Source organism: Numenius arquata, chromosome 2 (assembly GCF_964106895.1).
Source record: "Numenius arquata chromosome 2, bNumArq3.hap1.1, whole genome shotgun sequence".
Classification (NCBI taxonomy): domain Eukaryota; kingdom Metazoa; phylum Chordata; class Aves; order Charadriiformes; family Scolopacidae; genus Numenius; species Numenius arquata.
In genome coordinates, this window is record NC_133577.1 from 84,927,877 (window position 1) to 84,948,267 (window position 20,391).

Below are 20,391 nucleotides of genomic sequence, written 5' to 3' on the forward strand. Positions count from 1 at the left end.
AAAATACTGTTGCAGCTTCTGAGATAGAAGGTAGAAACTGAAATCCACCTACTAAAAACCACACATGCATAAACTACTTATCCTACTACGTGACTACCTACTACAAATATAACTTCCAATTCGAAACTGAGACAATTTGTTGCAGATGTATTCAATTTTGCAAGTCCCAGTTTCATGTTCATTCAAGACATGACAGGTGTACTCTTATTTTATATATTATAAGAAGCTCAGGGCTGTACAACTTGTGCCAAAAAGAAGTAATTAATTATTTAATGTTTCCTGTCTGTGATGTAGTCCCTCTTTTCTTGCTTCAAATGTGCTATGTTTAGACAGAGGTGAGAAATATTTCGGAGCCATCAGTAAATATTCTGTAGCTGTTTTTGACGTGATATCATACACCTTCAAAGACAAGCTTTTTGCCCGAGTGCTCGCTCTGTTTGCTGGTTTATCACTATGGTGCAACTGAGACAAGGTCATTAGACAAATATTATTAGTACTCCTGGGACTCTGCCTGTTTCTTATTATAAGTTCTTGGAGGAGAAAGTGGTCTGACATTCAGGCAACAGCAGAAATGTGAGAGTTTTCCAACATAGATCAGATATTGATATAAAAGATAGCAGAGTAAGAAATTAGTTTGTTGTTTTGTGAAAAAGAAGGGGAAAACCCCAGGGGAAACTATCTTTAGGGTCCTAGCGACCCTGGTTACAGAACCAGGTGTGCATAGCCCATGCTCAAATCTGCCCTGTGAAGTTTTCATGTGGTTGTTAACAAAGCAAGAAAATGCTATTAAAATCATCAAAATACATGTAAAAGGGAGGAGGGTTTATTTCTACTGAGTGTCAGCAATCAGTGGAAGATAGAAATGAGAACACTAAACATTTTAATAGTAAGTTTTCAAATATATTTCAAAATTCAGTTCAAAGTACACATCAAATTGGCAGTATTACAGCAGGTTTCTTTATGCTGTTTTACTGCAATCAAGGCTTTTGGTAAGGAGAACAGAAGGAAATGTAAGAAACTCATGCCTGGATGATGAAAATTAGTGAGGATATAATCACACAACAGTGGCTATGTCTTCATTAGCAAGTGATTTGGCATGAGAGAAGTGGATTATTATATAGAAACAGGTGGTGCTGAGGCCCTTATAACTTCATGTTGTGTGGCTCATGGGATTTAACTTGGAATGGATTTTGTTTTGTCTCCTGCATCATACATCCCTGGAAAACGTTGTTCAAAGCTGCCCAAAGAATTGGTTTTGACCTTCTCCCTTTTGCCTGATTTAGGGCTTGAAACATGTGGAAAGGCATGTATTTAGCCTTTCCCAGGAGGAATCTAGACAAGGTGCACCAGACCAGTTCTGCGGCCAAATCGGTGTTTGTGGTAAGTGCAGACCCTCAAGGAAACCACTTCATGACCATGCTAACACCCCAAACCAAAGTGCTAGTATAGGCACAGCAACATGTGCTAATCCGAGTCTAACCTTACCTTGGTACAGTGTGCTAAACCTGGGATGCAGCAATGCCATGGGCTTTTCACAAGCCCAGAGAAACTGGTCTGTGCTCACCTCTCCCCTAAAGACGGAGAGGAGAGAGATTCCTGTGCACCTCTAAGAGCTTCACAGCCGTCTTCTCTTGGCCTCACCCATAGTTGCCACTTCTGCGGTTATTTGGCAGTGAGAATGCACAAACAAGGCAGTAGGTAGGTGAGAGAAGAGAGGAGACAAGCCAAAGAGAAGGTGGCTCTCCAAAGCATCATTCCCAGGGAATGAGGAAGTCCTACTGATAAGCCTGTCTGTGCTGATTTTACAGGTCACTTTCCAGCCCCAGGAATCCTCCAGGAATCCTCCCAGGGGACTGCAGGATCTGGGTAGAGTCTGTTCCCGTCATCAGGAAGGAAGGGAATAAAGAATATTGAAGATAGTGAAGATACCTTGAGTTCCCCAGGATTTCCATCAGATCTGTGTGCTTCCTCTGTTGCTATTTCAGCCCGAAAAGGTCCCTTCGCTCCTGCCACTGCCATGTGGAAGTGCTTCTAGATACTGTTTCACCTTCTGGGTCTTCAAAGCCGCAGGCGGCTGAGAGACGACAGCTGAGGGGAAGCGAGAAAAGAAGTTGCTTTGCTAAAGCCCTTTCAGGAACATTTCAGACCAGTGGATTCTTTGGCTGTAGGAAATGACTTTCCAAGGCAGCAAGATTTGCCTTTATCTCTCAGAGGATAACATTTTATCTCAAAAGAATAACTGCTAGTAGCTCTTAAAAAAAAAAAAGGAAATAGTTCTGCAAGAAACATAGACAATGGCCCTGAGCAGAGAGAAGCAAATTGTCAGGAACCATTTTTTTTTGGTGCAGGGGCATCTGACTTCTGTGGATTTTTTGTTCCAGTTTGCAGCAAGATATATCTATGCCCAAAAGAGCTACATGAACCAGAGTTCCTTCATTGTAAGGATTTTTTATGATTTTTAAAAAAGAGTAAAATATCATTTTAGGTTAGTTGAGACATTTCTCTTACTACATGTATTTGCTGCTATTACTGTTACTATTACTACATTTTTTAAATCACTGTGCAAAATCCAACACGTTCTAAAATTCCACTGTGCCAAATGGCAGAACAAAAGACAGTCAGAAGGACAGAGACAGAGAGGTACAAGGAAACAGTGAGGTGATACACCTTTGCATGAGAGGCAGTGGGGCCAGTGGCCTGGTACCATGACTTTACAAGCAGTTTAAGCCAGCAGAAACCAGTAGTGCTGCCAAAAGAGGCAGTTCTGCCCTGTCTTTTTCTCTGGCTGATTATTCCAGCTTCTGCATCCCCTATGCCCCTTCCCTTCGCCAGCTACTCTAGCCTGGCACAAGCATTGATGCAGAAAACAGCTAACTGAGCAAAATATAGTTATTTTTACCCATGTCAACTTCCCAGCTCTTCACAGTGCTGTCACACAACTGTTTCAGCTGGCACATGTCAGGGGATCAAAAAGGGGAAAAAAGGAGCGGTCATTATGGGTGGGAGGGAAGTGCCTTTTTTAGTGGCAGTGCTCTCTATTGCAGGCTCAAGCTGGTGGTGAAATGGCACAGTAAGTGTTGTAACATTTTTTATAGGCGGAAAAGGGAAGTTCAAGGGTGGATAATGATTTTGCTTGTAGGGTGCTTTAAAGGAGCTCCACCCTGTGGAACACAGTGGACAGAGGGAAAAATCATTAGTATTTATTAAAAAATGTAGGAAGTTGATGATATTCCCTGGTACCATGGTTTGACTAAAGGCAGGAATCGTCTCTAGAATGAATGAGACGTATTGACCATGCAGGGCCAAAAAAATGAAACAAAATGATTTCAGGTGATGAAGAAAGAGGAATAAATGGAGAGATGGACCAAGGGGAGTGATACAGTTGAAACAACAGCTTTGGAAGTGAACCTTCACTATGCTTAAAACGAGGCACTGAATCCTACCTTCCCTCAAAGCTCCTCTTTTTCTCAGTATGGAGGAGAGGCAGGTTAAAGTAATCTGCAGACATCCTGTGATGCAGTGATGGAGGGACAGTCTGTGACTATTACAACTAGTTGAAGGAGAGGAAGAAGTGTGCCATGATCTTTAGGTTGTGACGAAGTGATCTCCAGAAATCCTTCTTCATAGTGGTTTTTGGCAGCAGGACCATAATGCAACAAGCTGTTTCCAACCATTAGCTTTAGAGATTTGGGTAAAAATAGTCAGGGAATGTTTGCCCATTTGGCTCAGTATCTGTATTTTCATCTAGGTGAATGTATCTAATTATTTTTCTTCCTCTCTGAGCTCCTCAGGCCTTGAACACTAAAACGCTCACTGCTTCTGCAGGAGATCTTTACAGCCACTGCAGAAAGATAGGGTTTTCCTGAAACAAGGATGCAGGTCACTGACGTACAAGGAAGAGGTTGCATTGCTGATAGAGAGCACAAGAGGCTAATTATACTGCAATACGCACCTCGTACCTCACTGGCTTAGTCATTCATGCTCAGGGGACCAATAAAGAGGCACTTGCAGTTAACGCTAATCACTCCTGAATGCCATTGCCATTCTCTGATGTGCAAAGGCAGGTACACCCTAAACGTTTTGCAAGTTGCCACACTGACATTTGGTATATGTTGAAGAGCATTGTTCAGAGAAAGTTGCTCTCTTGCATTACTAATTGAGTATCTGAGGCACAGATGGGAGAGCTAGATACCTTGGAGTAATCCAGGAGCAGAATCCAGTTCTTCTGTATCCTGCTCCTGTACCTTATCTGGTAGATCACATTGCCTTTTAAGAGTTTAATCTGATATTCAATGTGCATTTAGCCTGGGCTTAGGATACAACTAATTAATGCAAATTAAGACCAGTTGGGTATCTCCATTATATGCAACAGTGAGCTAATCATTCATAGGAGGTTAACTGAAACACTGAATGCATGGACCATGTCTCTTAAAACTATTCGTTTGGCCTCACTGGAAGCATTAGGACTGTAAATTGTATAAAATGTTCCTAGGTTCATTTGTTTTATTCTTTTATCATGACAATTATGATGTTAAAAACTCTGGGTTTGTTTGCCTCTGGAAGGTTTTTTTTTCACTGGGAAATCCTCTTTTCAACTCCTCTGAGTGAAGCTCTGTGAGCAAGAATCATGCATGAAGAGAAAAGAACACAGGGGCTTTAGGTTAACATCGCTGCTTAGGCATGGACCAATGATCAAACATCAGCTTGTGTGGCAGGGAGAGCACTATATAATTTATAAATCCAATGTCTTGTCCAAGTGACCAAAACACCCTGAGTAAATTTTAATCAAAAGTACTTGCAGACAGAAAAGCAAAATAGCTGTAAAATTCTATCCTGTGGAGGGTGTTGCACAGGGAGCTGCTACAGCAGTAGTTTGGTCTGCAACTCATTGGAGCCCATTGAGTCGAGGGTGATTTTCAAAGAGACATAGTGAGCTTTTGTCAGCATGGTGCTTATTCAATTTAAGAAGAGTCTGGATGACTGGAGAGCTGTTATTCTGGACATGCCTTGGGTTATTTACCCTGTCTCTGAAATAACGTTGCCACTGTATTGTACTTCAAATATTCCTTCTATTCACAAGCAGAGTATTTTACCCATTGCTGTTTTCCCTCATGCTTGAGCATCAGTATTTCTCACAGAAAACTGTAGGAAATATTCAAGTACTGTGATTATGAGGTACAACATATTTCTAGGCCAGAAAGTCTTTGTCCTGTTTGGCTTGAACATTCTTGTTACAGTACATTTTATGGAAACACTAGTTTTGCATGAATTTGTTTATCTTTAGCGTAATTGTCCCTGTTCCAGCATTCCCACATGCTTTGCTGTTGCTGCCAGCATCGTTGCTTTTTCTCCCTGCTGAAGGTACGGTCCAGACAGTAGGATGCTGTGCTGCAGAGGTACGTCCGTAGCAGAAGAGGGTAGACTGAGTTTCCAGTTGGAAAAAAACTCCTGTCACATTTCTAATAGAGCACAGCTTGCTAAAAGACATAGAAATCAACTGCTGGAGGTGAGAAACAGGCCGAAAATTTGCTCCTGACACTGTTGATGCAATTTGCACTAGCAGCAGCCAGAGTAACTCTAGTATAGGAATGAATTAAGAGAAAGCGTTCTGGAAAATTGTAGCATTGAAATTGCAGCTATTTCCTAATAATTTTCTTCCCAAAGACCTGAAAATAAAGTAAGAACCTGAATGTGCTAGTGCATCTGGTTTTGTCTACTCAAAACAGCGTTTGGTTGCTCTGTCTTCACAAATACCAAAAGCCTCAAACTTTGTCACTGATGATAACAGAAACCTTTTTTCACCACGGGGTTGTCAACTGTGGGTCTGTGGTTGGCAGGGCCTAGTTTAGTTCAGGGTAGAAAACTACAATACTTCGTTTCCATGCAGATAGTGCTGCAATATAGCTAAGAACTTGCTACCATGGGGTAGCCACCTACAAGCATGGATTTTCTTAGCACTGAAGACAAAGACTGAGGTTTCACATCCAGATGTGAAACCAGGTCAAGTTGTTTGAGTCCTGAGAAGAGATGTGAACAGTTGCCACTACCACAGTGTGTGTTGGACCTCAAAAGCACAATTGCTCTGCTGTGCACCATGTTGTCTGAAGGTGACCTTCCCCATCTGGCATGTGCAATGGGTGCCTTTCTGCTTGCCAAATGGTGCTCTAGCAATGCAGGGGTGCCTCTGAGAAATATTTCTTCATCTATGTCCCACTACCATCACTGCCTCCTTCTACGTTGAGCTCCTCGGGCAGGGTGATATCTCCTGGGTCTCGGCTTGTCTCTCCTGGTGAGGTTTGCCACACTTACCACAGAGGGACTGGACAAAGAGCCAAGTCACAGCACATGGGTGATGGGCGACGCAGCTCTGGGCCCATGCTCTCACCCCCTCTACAACAAAAAAGCCTGAAGCGGGAACAGGTTTCAGTAAGGAAGATATTCCTCAGGAATCTGGCCTGGAGTTTCTCCCATATCTTCCCACAGGACAAAATAACAAATGCCGCCCCTATCCTAGCCTCATTCCTTGGGATTCAGGCAAGTGAGCTGGATTTTGTACGTGGGCTATGCTACTTCACTTATTCAGTTGGGCCTTCTCTGACACCCAGCAAAGCAGTGCTATGAAGATGTACTACCATGACATCCCAGGGAAAAGGCTTTCCAAAAGGCTATGCATCCCACTTTTTGGGCTAAGTGCTACCCATTCCCACTGCTGCGATGTGGAAACTCATTGTGCTAGGCTCTCACCCAGAGGATAGAGCTGGGTGTTGGCTTTAAAAAATGTTCAAAGCACTTTATAACAGGTATTCTTATTCCTTTTTAGTAGGTCAATGGCTCTCTGTAGCTTTTGCACTTTCAGCACATACAGACACAATGGCACTGACTCCTTCCCCCCCGCAAAAAAAAAAAAAAAAAGGAATATAAAGTACTTTGGGCTTGAGTCTTACATTAAAGAAGTAAAAATAAATTAATGTGGTTTGACTGCCTGTAGATTCCAATGGCAAAATTATCATGGTTCCTATTCATGAGGCACTTGGAATATAATTTGGGCAATTTCTCATGTTGGGAAAATTTCTGTCTGTTAAGAATTATGGCTCTCCAGCACTGAAAAACTAACATTTGCATATTGATAGAGAACAGAAGAAAAAGGTGCTTTTTAAATAGCTTTAGCTTCCCATTGAGCATGAGTTATTATCACTATAACTTTTAGCATTTTGACCTTCTATTTTATTTGTCCTAAATTGTGATTGCTGCTCCAGTGCATGAGCCAACAGAGGAATTTTGAACATGATTTTTCAAAGGCTGGGTGTTCAGTTGTTAACCTCAAATGTTGTGTTCCCCCCGCAATAACCCCACAGATGTTCATATCTTTGACTTTCTGAAGTGCTAATGTGATTTGAATTGATAGACTTTATTGTCTCCTAACATGACCTTTAGTTGTTTTGAGCAATACTGTTAAGATAACTAAGTAACATGCCCACAGAAGAACAATTTATCTTCGGTACAGATCATAGGAAGATAGTGCTGTAAGTGTGAAATAAACAGAGGTAACTTAAACCACTTGCTATCTCAGGTTCAAATCCACCCCCACTATTTTTTGAGATGCAGGCAAGTGCCTGCCCCCAGTGAAGTTAGTGAAACAGGTTAGTGCCTTGTCTCTGAAAAGTTTTTACTCTCGGTTGCTGGGCTACTCTGCAAATTGAGATCTTTGTCCACTTACTAGTCAATATACCCTATATCCAAGGTCATTGTATTCACCAATACTTTGCCCTAAGCTGAGAGTCAGGTGTAGGATCTACCTCCCTTGCTGTGTAGGACCTTTCTCCTTGTGACTTGTATGGATCCTGTGAGAAAGAAGGACAGGTTTTTTACCTGAATGATGACATAAATGCCAAATTAGGGCAAAAAGGAAACATATTTGTTTTGCAGGGTAACTTGTAACATATTTGTGGAACCTCTTGTACAGGGAGCACAGGCAGTTTCGCTTGCCAGAACTGGAAAGCAGAATAGAGAGAAGCAGTAAGGCAAGTGTTAGACCAACCGTCCCATGAGTTAAATACACGTGTTACCCAAAACACCAGTGTTACAGGGGTGGCATAGTGATAGTGCCTTCTGCTCAGGGTTGCATTGCCTGAGCAGCACCAGTAGCCCTTCTGTGTCCCTGATTCTGTACATAATCTGCTTCAAGTGGTGGGGAGGTGGCATCCTACTGTCCATGATACCACCTTACTCAACCAGTTTTCACTTTTAACCTAGCAAAGCGCCTTAGCAGAGCAAAGCTGTTGTATGTCTGATGTGTGTGGGAATCTGTGGGGCTTGGAAAGGTCAAAAACCAGGCAGCACAGGGATCATGAGGGACATGAAAGGGGCCCCACCACTGGTGTCATCTTGGAGTCTTGGAGCAGCCTTCCTTGTAGGATGAAGTAGCCCTTGTGGCATATGGGACCAGGACCTCACACGCAGAAGGGTCACATAGGCTAAGCCATAGATGACTACTCAGGAGACAGAGATCCTTACCTCCTACCTCTGTAACCGAAGTCCCATTGACACTTCTCAGAGGTGTAGTGACACTGTAAGAGTCCAGGTTATTGCAATAGCTCTTCGGCATCATCAGTATGATGAAAGACTCAAACAGAACCGCTTAAATAATACTGCACGACCTCAGTACTATGGCATAAGGACAAAAATACTACACAGTCTGAAAAAACAAGTTCCATCAAGCCAACTTCTGTAGCAGTCAGTATTACGTCTTTCAGGTTTGTATGAGGATTGCCCAGCTTACTTCCTTTCCCAAAGGGAAAGTCTTAAAATAAGGGTGCTTTTTGATTTCACATCTGAATCTGCAAGAGTTTATGTGTATTTCCAATCTTTATTAAAAAGTAATAGCAGAATACACAAGAATATTCCAGAGAATATACAAATACACAAAAAGTCTTGCTGTATAATAGTTGGTTTAATTTAAAAGCCTCTTTAGTATTCTTCTTATCTCAGGGCAAGATTTACTTTTTTCCCAAGTTTTCCACACTTCACACCAAACCAAACAAAAAATATCTGGTCAAAATATAAAAAGAGAGAAGATACAAAACACTCTCAAATTCACTAACATGATCTGCTTTTTATCTTTTGCCATGTGTTTCTTTCACACTCTCTCGGATCAGTTCATAGCAAGCCTTTAAACCCCAGATAAAGAAACCCAGGATAGATAATTAGAGGTCTTTTCTGTCAGTGGTACTATATAATAAAATTAATACTGATCTACCACAACAAAGAGGCTATACTGAGAAATGAAAGCCTCAACCCACTAACAGCCCCATCACTGGCAATGACAGGTCATATATATATCAAATGAATGCTTTAGAGATCCAGCATTATCATCAACATTTGAGATCAAGTTGGTCTTTTTGAAAAAAAAAGTAGTTAATTTAGGTACTCTGGACACTGGAATTTTCACACACTTTTTTTTCCCAATCCAGTCAACTCTTCAGATCATCAAGTGCATGACACCAATTATTGTCACTCTGAATACATTTGGACTTAAAGTAGAAATGTATTCCTCCTGCCTATCTGTCCATCTGCAGTATGCAGGATATTAGACAAGTGATCACAACTGTCCTTTCTAGACTTAAAATCCACCAATCTACCTCCAAAATGTCTTCAAAACTGTATATGTTTGCATCCCTGACTACCTAGTTGTTTGAATATATTTTTCAATTCCCCATGTTTTGAGAGTCTTGTAAAACTATGTTTTAAAAAGAACTTTTATAATGTATGTGTTTTCCATTTAGTCTCCATTTTCGGTCTCCTAGGAGTCACTAAGGCCAGACTTTTCTTCTTGCTTTACATATGGTTGGCAGCAAATGAAGCAGTTTTCATTTTGATGAAAAATTTCTGTATATAACCTGTCACCCTGAGGAAGAGGCACATCCTGTTTAATAAGAATTTCCTCCAAGCGATCCAAGAAAAGTCCATTCAGAATCTGCATGTGACCATAAGAAAAGAGTTGAAAATGATTTGCTTATATTATGTTGTAATGATAATGTGAAAAGCAAAAAATACAGTATGTATGTAAGCTTAGATGGCTTGTAGCCTTTGCTGTTCTCCACTGCTTTATAGAGAAAGCACAGATACAGAAGAATTCTTTATTTATTGAAGCAAAAATAGAACTTAATGAATTTTGCTGGGACTAAATTTTTGTCCTTGATATTAGGGGTGACATAAGATGACAATTAACAGTAATCTGAACAAGTTTCACAACTTTTAAATTCAAGAAACTACTAAAGATTATCTGATTTGGTAAATTTTACCCCCGTAGGTACTGTCAGACTTCCTTGCCACTTGTGTATGTGTTAGGGATGTTCGAGAAGTGATTATTTAATGTACATCCAGTACATCTAGTGAGACTGGGTTGTTACTAAATCTGAAGTCAGTGTTTCTGATTAAAGAAGTCCCTGCAAGGTAGTTTTCTGCAGGCTGGGGAAGTGTTGTAGGGTAATATCTCTCACATGCTTATCCTGTTCTCGTATTCTCACCTACACATCCACTGTGGGCCATTGCCGGGAACTGGTTACTGGGATTTCATCCAGCACCACTTCCACCTGATCTAACACAGCACTCTCCATTCCTAGGAAAGCATTAGTCAGATCAAATGCCTCAATTCTCAAAACCCAACTGAACAAACCAACCTACCAGATTTGCCATTGTCTGAAGATAGGAGAAATCAGTGTCACTAGTGCCAAAAAAAGGACAGCAGCTGGTGAACCATGCTACATAAAAAGGCAAATTAATTTACTTCCCTCAACATTTCAAACTCCCAAAGAACCTGAATCAAGAAGAAACTCCTTTCTTGACTCCAAATTAGGGGAGCTGTATGTCCCTGGGCCTGTAAGCAATACATGCAGGTGAGGCATCTGAGAAAATTCCTGCTTTCCCCTCCCCTTTCTGTGTGCAGTTTCAGATGCTTGCTGGGAGGGGAGAATCCTTCCCCACCACTGGAGGGACTGTGTCTAAGGAAGGTTGGAAATGTATTCAGAGCCACAGGACAAAATTCATCCTCTGTTCACCCAGGCTGAAAAATCAACCCAGAAGGAACATCTGGTTGATCCGGCTAAATCATCTTTTCAAAACACAGCAAAGGTTCGCATAGCAACTGGCAAATAGATGGTAAAATATAGAAAAACAGAGCTGATGTCTACTATAAACACTCACACAACAGTAAAATTAAGGGGCGGTAAGGTTAGTGCAGGCACGATAAAATACTACTTAGTTTACCCCTTATTCTTTAAAATGCATTTTTAACATCTGTCTAGGAAGACATCCGTTAATAATGTCTCAAAGTTGAGTAGAGTTGGTTGTCTGCAGGGAGTAGGGAGATTTACTTTGGTTTTTTCTTATGTTTTCTCATATCCAGAGCTATGATTTCTGAGTTTTCTGCCAACTCAGCAAAGATGCAGTGAGTTGCTGATTCTGTTCCATCTTAGTTCTCATCTGTAATATGACTGTGAGTCATCAGACAGTGCCCTTAAGACAGACTTTGGAGGCCTATTTTATAAACATTTAGATTGTGGGGAAAGCATACAGTGGCCAAACCCTTTTTCTGGAGGTGTTTGAGAAAAGATTTTTCTGTTGCTGTAGAGATACAGCAGAGATACAGTTGGACAGGAAACTAGAACAAACCTTTCTGGTGTGCACCTGATGGAACTGGCAGGTTTGGAGCAGAGGAAAAAAGGTCTTCGTTAAATGTACAGGGACAAACCACCACATAGCTCTTCTGTTGTGAGTTACTTTTCAGAAACAAGTGAACAGCTGCAAGAAAAGGTTGGGTACCAGGGATTTGATAAATCATGGAAAAGAATCCTGAATTTTTTTACCAAAGTTTATCAGAAAATACTAAAACCTGAGTTGGAAATAAGGGCTGTACCTGATAAGAACATAAACTTTTGCATCCTGTAAGGTTACAGGATATAATACATTTTCTAATTGGCAGGTGAAAAATTCCTGTTTGTTCTCTGTTCTCTGAAAGCTTCTCAGCCATTTGAAATGTTTCTTCAATTCTCTTTTTCTGCTCTCAGAAACTAACCCTGTATGTATTGCTCAGAAACACTCACTGGGACAAGTACCACATTAATAGAAGACAAACACTTTGCAGGGAACGGCTTTCCAGTGCTCTTTGCTGTCTGTGCCCATTTCTCTAATTCAATGACCCACTCATCAAAAAACTTAGTCAGAAATGGAAGAATAAGAAACAGTACATTTAGATTCATCTATATGTAACAAGATGGCCCTTGGGATTCTGATTCATGACTGAGTTCCTATGTGTAATGGTATTGCAAGTAATAAATAATCATTGGCCTGTCTGAGTGTGTCAAGGGGAATCTTATTTTTATTTAGGCAGAGGATGTTTTGCAATTAAAAACAATTATTCTAGGACAGGGAAAGTACTTCTCCCTCGAGAACTGTAAGGTTGCAGACTAATGTATGCCTCTCTTGAGAGACTCCTACTCGCTGCCAGCTGCTGAGAATACTTAGGTGTAGGTGAAGGGACAAAAAGAGGGACAGGAGCTTGGTGTGTGACTAAACCCTAAATGTCTCCCAAGGAATTGATTTTATGTGTCATTGCAACAGCAGTTCCACAGTTAATTTGGTTCTTCCTGTAGCGTTTGAGTAGAGTTGTGTGGAGAAAGGTAAAGCCATTCCACAAAAGATTTCAGCACTTTGACATTTGGTTCTGATCTGCTATGGAACAAGAACCACAATTGCCAAAATTATCTCTGAAGGCAAGAGGAGCTCTGAACTCAGAGCAGACACGTGGATCTTGGGAGCCTTTTTCTGCCAAGGAGCTGCAAGGCTGGGAGCAGTGGGAAGAGATGAGATCAACAGGAAATCATACACGTTTTTGACAGAAACCTATGGGTTTTGAAACACATCCCTGGTCTGTTCCTAACTCTGGTGAAACTGGAGGGCTTCTGTAGAATGTTTCAATTTAACAGAGGCTGCTAATGCTGACAAAGTGGGACATCTTTTGGATCAGCAGAAGTTATGAGCTATTTGAAGTACAAATGAAGATTTTGAGTCTAATTTTCTACAGCTATGTAATCAAATTACTTTGCTTTTAGGTCACTGTGCAACAAAAATTTGATTCTTTCTTTGAATAATCTGGTAAGATACAAGTAACTGCTTGGCAAATACTTTGGTCACTGATTTTTCATCAGATGTGGGTCTAGTTGTATTTCCTTTCCCACTTCTCTCCCCACACCCACAGGCTGTATCCCATTATGTCATGTCATGTTGGGTTATCTCCTACTTTAGCAACACATGCCATGATGTGACACCTCATAATTCACAGAGACAGGAACAAAGTTCTCTAAACAGTAGACTGATTGTGCTGTTGTAGTATCTGGGACATCTGCAGAGTGCTGGGTGATGGCACAGGTTTTTAGCTTTCTGAATAAAAGTTGGATAGCTCAGCAGATATGCAATGCTTAATGGGCTAAAATGCAAGGGTAATCAGTACCATAAAGAACGTGGTGCCTGAAGTCTCAGCAGCCCATGAAGCAGAAAGTAATCAGCTCAGCCTTCTCCAGGGAGCATCACTGCAGCTTCTACATGTGGCTTCAAGGTGCCTGAATGGATTGAAAGTGAAAGAGCAAAGTAGAGCAGAAATGCCATTCAACCCATAATATCTTGGTTCTTAGAGAAGTTGTTATTTGGAAATGCCTTGATGAACTGCGTGTTGATGACTGAGCTGTTTGTGCTTCTCGGGGGGTTGGCGTATGAAACGTGCTCATTCTGTAGATTCATATTGGTGATTATTTGTTCTCTTTGTTGTGGTCAGGCTTCCAAAGAGGATATGATGCCCCCCGTGCTGTCTGGAGTAATAATCCTAAAACAACATCTGCTCCACAAGATTTTCAACCTGAGATTTAGATAGCATGCAGAAAATTAGTAAAGGGATGGGCATTGTAGAACAAAGACAAACTAACAAATTAGAATGGTTTTAATAGTCATTGGTCCTCATCAGCATAATCCTGCTAAAGACTTATTTTGTAGATGAGTTCGGTGTTTCCAGGACTCACCTTCATGGAAAGCAGAGATTTTCTTTCAGATATGAAGTTAATGTAGACAGTCTAATTTGCCCCAGAAAGAACAGAGCAGATCTCTTGTGAGGAAGGAAATACTGGTTGTTTCTATGTTTCAGTCATGACAGGCTCCTTCCCTCTTGTGTAAAAAAGCAGCAGATTTGCATTCAGCTAACTCAGCCACAACTTCTCAGCCATCCACACTACAAAGAGCACAAGGTCAGAATAAGAGTGAGGCACTACTGAGGTTTCAGAAAGGTGAACAAAGGCAATTAAAAATGAAGCAGCAAAAGAAAATGGTAATGGCAGGAGATGCTGCATTGGCCTACATAAGTGACTGTCTGGCAGGAGACTACCTGCCAAACAGCAATTTAGTGAAATCACAGTCTCTGGGTTCACTTCCTAGAGCTGATGCAAACTTTAGGTTCATTTACCTCATTTCCACATCTGACAAATGCAGATAATTAGAAAAAGTCCAAATCTTTGCCTTTTATAGCTCTGAGGTCTTTTAGGAGGACCTAAATCTTGTTGAGTTGTTCCTGCACCAGGGTGATCCATCCTCACTTGAGGGCAGATTATGTTGCTTTATACTAACAATAATAATTGTGTTAGTGTTAAGTAACATCAGGAAAGACACTGGGGGTTGATTTTGCTTCTGCTGCTCTTTCCATGGTTCTGCCTCAAGCACACAGAGAACATTAGCCTCTTTGATCTGGTAGGTATGTAAAATCAGTACACCTAAACCTAAACTCAAACTAACTCAGGTTACTATTTATTTTACAAATACTGTTTAATAAGGGAGAAGTTGCATTCCATGCTCTAACTGTAGATCTGTACCCAGCTATGTAGAGAAGTGGCTAGGCTGAGTGCAAAGTATTGGCCAGAAAAGGCACTACTGCATTTACTATAATATTTATCACTTTATATAACATAATAGTATTACTGAATTAAAAATACCACTGCTGTGCATCAAGGTTTTACCCTGTGTCGTGGGCAATCAGTTATGGTCAAATATAATGGATTTTAATGCTTGTCCATATGAGCAATCGGAGTCCAGAGAAGCTTATAGAAAGCATGTGGGGTCATAGATCTTCAGTCCAAATGAGTCCAGAAGAATCCCATGTTCATGGCCACACTACAGGGCTCGTCTTTCTCCTACCTCTCCCACAGCCTTCTGGTTTTGCTCTGTCCCTTGATTTGTTTCATTGTGTATCAGTTTGTGATATGATCTTTCAGAAAGCTGGGTGCCATATATTCATAGCAACGGTGAGCTCCTTCACTCATTTCTTACACACACAAAGTCAGGCTGAAATTCCATAAAGTAAAAATGAAACATTTACAACTCTAGCATGCGTATTTCATTTAATTACTTGGAAGAAATTTGACTCAAAACTCTAAGTACAGAGAAACAAAGTACCACAACCAAAGTATTTCAGTTTTTAGGGTGTTGATTCTTTTGACAATCAACACTTTCTGCATTAGCCAGCCACGCTATAGAATTTATTGCTTAGTGGAAAATTCACTTTTACTTTAAAAATTATTCTCAGCCAGACACTTCAGTAAATCCATAACATGGCAATGCCTGTATTCTCTGCAAATGCATTTTTCTTTCTTATAAACAGTTAAGATAACAACAGACAGCTACCTGGAATAACAGCCATACAGTATCCTGACTACAGTAAATTCTTAAAATGCATCATAACTTAAAAGACAGCAGAAAAATGTGGACAAGTGTTACTGCTTTTCTGGTGCAATACGTTAGATACATAAAAAAGCATAGAAACACAAATTCAAAGAAAAAAAAATTAATTTTCTTGGAAATCTGATTAAAAAGAAGAAAGGGGAATAATCTAAACAGGTATTTTTAAAGCCCTGCTGTTACCAAGGATTTCAAAATACAGCAGATTTTTTCAAAACACGAATATATACCTTTTCATAAGGGTGTCCTTTGATGAGCTATAAAAGAGAACAATAATGGAAGATAAACTGAAGTTCCTTTTTTAAGAACTAAAATTAAAAAAGCAAAACAGAAAAATAAAATCATCTGCCAACTTCAAAAGAGTTTCAAAGCATGAAATTCCTTAAGCTTGAAACATAATTTAATGATTTATGTTTAAGGATGCACTGTAGAGCTTTGAAATCTTGAGAAACAGGAAAAAATGAGTTGTCATTTTTGTGACTAATGAAAATGCATCCACAAAGGGTTTCTGATTGTGGTATCCCAGATGTTTGGGACGTACAAGCATGTCACACCCAGAAATCTTTTTAACTTTCAGTTCCTTTTTTCCTGTGGATTTACATGAAACAAAACATTGTTTAAGGCCAGCTTTCCCAACTGGAACATGCTCAGCTCAGAAGTTTATTTAGAAATGAGGAAAAAAAAAAGAAATCTCTTCCCCTCCCAAAACAGGGAGGAGGCACTCACGCTGCATAACCCTTTTGCTTCACTCAAAGTGCATTTGCACTCTGGATTTTGTTAGTTGTGATGGTTGCCATGAGTTGTGTATTTGTTGAAATTTGCTTGCATTGACCTTGTAATTTCACTATAAACAGAAATTAGCTGGTGCCAGAAGACTCAGCAGTCATATAGACAGTGTCACATAGTGCTTTCATTCCATGTAACATCACTCTCTCTCCAGCTCTCTAAGTAGGGAGGGTACTAAAATGATTAGCTTAGATGAAATGCCTCACTTTTATTTGTGTAATGCTGAATGAGGCAAATCCCCTATGCTATGATTCAAAAAAAAAATCAAGCACACGTTATTTCCCAATCTGCAGCTCTGGCCAGATCTTCATTCTTCGTAGCTCCTTAAACAAGCACAGGTCAAAAGCCCTTCCTTGGTCTGTGATTTTCTGTGGTTTTTTTTATTTCCTGTTACTTGCTGAAATTAGCAAAAAAATGTTTATAACAGAAAATCAAAGCCTGGTGCTCCAGGTTTTATTGCACGAGGCCAGGGTGAGCTACCAGTCCTCTTCTAGGAGTCCTAGTGAATGTTAAAATGGCTCTGTTTTTAGGTCTACTTGTGGCAAGGCATGAGTGTAAAAGGAGCTGAAATCTTGCTTGTAAGTAAATACAAGCCTCTTTTCATGGATGCCAAGTAAAGACAATATTTTGGGAGGGATACCAGGGGTTGCAACCATTTCTTACCAACATTTCTGCTCAGTTCTCTGTACAGCACCCGGTATGCATGCATTTGGATAACACTGTTTCTTTAAAAATAAGGGTAAAGCTTGAAATAGGAACTCTCTAGCCTGGCTGTTTGCTGAACAAACACTGAAAGGCAGCAGGGAGGTAAATCATTGTTGCATGCTGAAGGGAAGCGTGGCGTTACTTATGAATGACTGCATGCATGGCTGCCTGACTCAATGAATGAATCACCCAGAATAAGACTGTGCAGCTCGAACGAGCACAGAAACTGCTCTGATTTTCATTTACAAAGCTTAATCATAAATATTGTATATTCTACAAGGCAAGGAAGGAAGCACAGTCAGAGCTGGTTAATGTGTTTTATTTCCAGGGCTGGGTATGTTGGATCACTGTCGTGCTCGGCCCTCTGAGATCACCTGTGGGCATACAATCCTTTCTGTTCCAGCAGCGCAAATATTTCAAGCCAGGCTGGGGTTCATGGCCTGGTGGGTTGCATCACATGCACATTCATTAAAAAGAGCAGTGCCATCAGGGAAAAATTATACTATGAACTGTCTCTTATACTACAGACTTTTAAAATCCAGAGATATTTTCTAACAACTTAAATATTTCCATGCTGGCTTCAACTATTAGATAAATCTAAGCAGAGCCTAACAGGCCAACATTTATAAGGCGTCTATAGTGTGGCAAATGCCTCATGTCAGTCTATCTGAGATGTCACCAACATCGACAGTTTCAGCTGATGTACCACATTTTGGAGCCTTGGAAGCTTTCATAGGAAACAGATTTCAAATGATGAAATATTGTCTGCACTGAGGGACAGTGTCTGTGCTATGACTAGTTTAACTCCATAAGTGGAAGTTACATATTGTAGAATCAAAATTTTCACAATTTTATTTTGATTTTGAAAAAGAATGAACAAAACAGTACCATATTTTGCACTCTTCAGCTGCTGCTTGAAAAATAGTTTTGTTATTTTTTGTAAGTAGCAAAGTTTACGATACCATGATGGTCAGAAGTCACTCTATTTCTCCAGTAAAAATAAACCTTCATTAATAACAAGTGAGGCTGGAAATCCACTCAAATGCTTGGAATATTTTAAGGGCTCAAAATCTTTTCGGACTTTGAGTCCAGTTTCAAGCTTTAAGAGTAGGAATTGATTTGTACTGATGAACTATGCTGTACAGACAAATGATGATGTTTTATTTCATGACACCACTTAAAAAAACATAGAGAGCAAATTTTTAAAAAGAGACTACAAAAATGTCTCTGCTGGGTAAGCCAGATGATTTTTAACTAAAGGACACCGTGGTTCTTTAGGCTTTGAGCCTAGGCAGATTTAGATATAATACTGCTGTGTTTTCCAAATGCGTCACAGAAAAAAATGTATTCTGAAACTAAATGATAGGACATAGTAGAGCATATAACACAAATTGTGGAAAAGACAGCATGCAGACAGTGGCAAATAAATTTAGGGTTAAATTTTAAGGCTAATATCAAAAGTTGCATTTACAGAAACAATCCAGCTAACATGAAGGGGGTTTTCTGTTTGGTTTTTCAAAAACTGTGTAAGATGGAAGTAGGCTGCTCCAAATGAAGTGAACAGAGACTTAAGGTGAGATGAAAAGAATGTATGGGGAGCAAGGAGAGCAGGCAGTTAGACTGTGTATCCTATTGCACAAATACTTAACCTGCTCTGAATAAACTGCTATTGAAGAGCTTTGTAGCAGGATCAGCAGTAGCTCACATGCAGCTGTACATACCGAGTCCAGGGACATTTAAACATATGTGGACAAGCTTGGCAGGAGATAACTGCTGAGACCGTAAGCAGTGTTGTCATGCACCAGTGATGCTCAGATGGACACCAACTTGGCCACAGCCTCACAGATACTTGCAGAAAATCTCCAGTGCTGCTAGGAACATGCCCCAGGCAGGTCAGAGGGAGCATTTATGGCAAAGGAGTCCCTCTCCTTTAGTGTCAACTCTGCCATTAACTAACCCTGGCTACCAGCAGAGCTGCTTTCTGTAAACCAGGTAGGGCCTGTGCTTCAGAGGTAAGATACTCACGTACGAAGACACCCTCTTCTGCATGATCCTGGTTACATGTGGGACAGAAAGGTCAGTCGCTAAACACACAGATGCTCACCACATGATTTTTTGTGACCGGAGCCATGGTCATGGCTCCTCACTGCTCCTCTGGGTACACAGCTGTTAACATCTGGCATGGATTTCAAGTATCTTGTTGGTAATGCAGATTGGCTTTTCCCGGGACATAGCATCTAACATTTGCTTCTTGTAATCAGGCAGGACTGCTTCTGCAGAACATGGGGGCTGCAAGCCACATGCTGCTTATTTCAGAGATCCAAAGGACAGGGAAGTACTCACAGATGGGAGGTGACCGTGGCTTCCCAAAGTGCCTTTTTAGATGCATTGCATTGAATATGCTGGGCTCAGTAGCTCTTGCTAATTAATTTCTCCTACAGAGGGGGAATCATTGTGCCAACAGCACCAGTAAGTACAGTGTCACTGCCAGTCACCCAGTGCAGCCCCACCACAGGGACCATGGCACAACAATTCAAGAGTTAGACACAGCTTACAATCTGTAGAGATCCCTGTTACTTCTGGGTGTTCTCTGCTTCTCTGTTAGCTCTAGATCTAGAAATCTCACTTTGTTACAACCCTTCCTACTGCAGCTGATTGTCCAACAAGGTGCACACTCCACTTTCTTCTAGGCATGAGGCGAGAGGCCTGCATAGGATTTCAGAATTTCCTCTAGCTCATGAACACAAAACTACTGTAAATCATAGAATCATACAATGGTTAGAGTTGGAAGGGACCTTAAAGATCACCTAATTCCAAGCCCTCTGCCATGGGCAGGGACACCTTCTATTAGACCAGGTTGCTCCAAGCCCCATCCCAACCTCGCCTTGAACACTTCCAGGGATGAGGCATCCACAACTTCTCTGGACAACCTGTTCCAGTGCCTCACCACCCTCACAGTAAAGAATTCCTTCCCAATATCTAATCTAAATCTACCCTCTTTCAGTTTAAAATCATTGCCCCTTGTCCTGTCACTACACTCCCTGACAAAGAGTCCCTCTCCACCTTTTCTGTAGCCCCCCTTTAAGTATTGGAAGGCTGCTATAAGGTCTCCCTGGAGCCTTCTCTTCT